Consider the following 729-nt stretch of genomic DNA (forward strand, 5'->3'; position numbering starts at 1 on the left):
CAAAGTAGTGTCCTAGCACATTACCTTTTACTGAAAACTACGACGATTTGAAAAGGAATATTGTGACACAGCTTTCAAATAACTCATATAAAAAAGAACGATCTAAATTTTAGTTAACGTAGATATTTTATTATAATCCATATTATATGAACGCGCATGCTACTGCGCATACTCGTGGACTTATACTAATCACGGTGTAATACTAATCACAAGATTACAAACTCAACATTACAAATAGACGTATAAGTAAAACACGAGATTGCACGATTCCAAGTATACTTGACACAGATATACAGGTAGTACTGTAGTGTAAACAACGTCAAATACTTCCACAGAGAATACTGTTCTGAAAAATGGTTTGCTTATTACTGGGACGTTCCCTAATATTATACCAGTATAACGACGCAGTGTACGTCTACCAGAATATGTGAAAATCGGCTGGAATAACGGCATCAAATATTATAGGGTAACGGGAGATTATATCCTGTATCCCCGCACCGAGAACCATATGCGTTATTTCAAAGACGCACTATCCAAAATCGCACGAATCTATCTATATATTTATCTATCTATCTATCTATCTATCTACCCACCTATCTATCTATCTAGTATCTATCTATCTATCTATTTATCGATCTATCTACCCACCTATCTATCTATCTATCTACCCACCTATCCACCTATCTATCTATCCACCTATCTATCTATCTATCTATCTATCTATCTATC

The 729-nt window shown here is 34.8% G+C and overlaps 1 protein-coding gene across 1 annotated transcript in view; it reads right to left on the reverse strand.

The window, feature by feature from the left end:
* Window positions 1–729, reverse strand: part of LOC106815716 (neuroligin-1-like) — a 23757-nt gene that overhangs the window by 19668 nt on the left and 3360 nt on the right. The gene's annotated exons all lie outside the window — the stretch shown is intronic.

This window comes from Priapulus caudatus, unplaced genomic scaffold, assembly GCF_000485595.1.
Source record: "Priapulus caudatus unplaced genomic scaffold, Priapulus_caudatus-5.0.1 Scaffold1183, whole genome shotgun sequence".
NCBI lineage: Eukaryota > Metazoa > Priapulida > Priapulimorpha > Priapulimorphida > Priapulidae > Priapulus > Priapulus caudatus.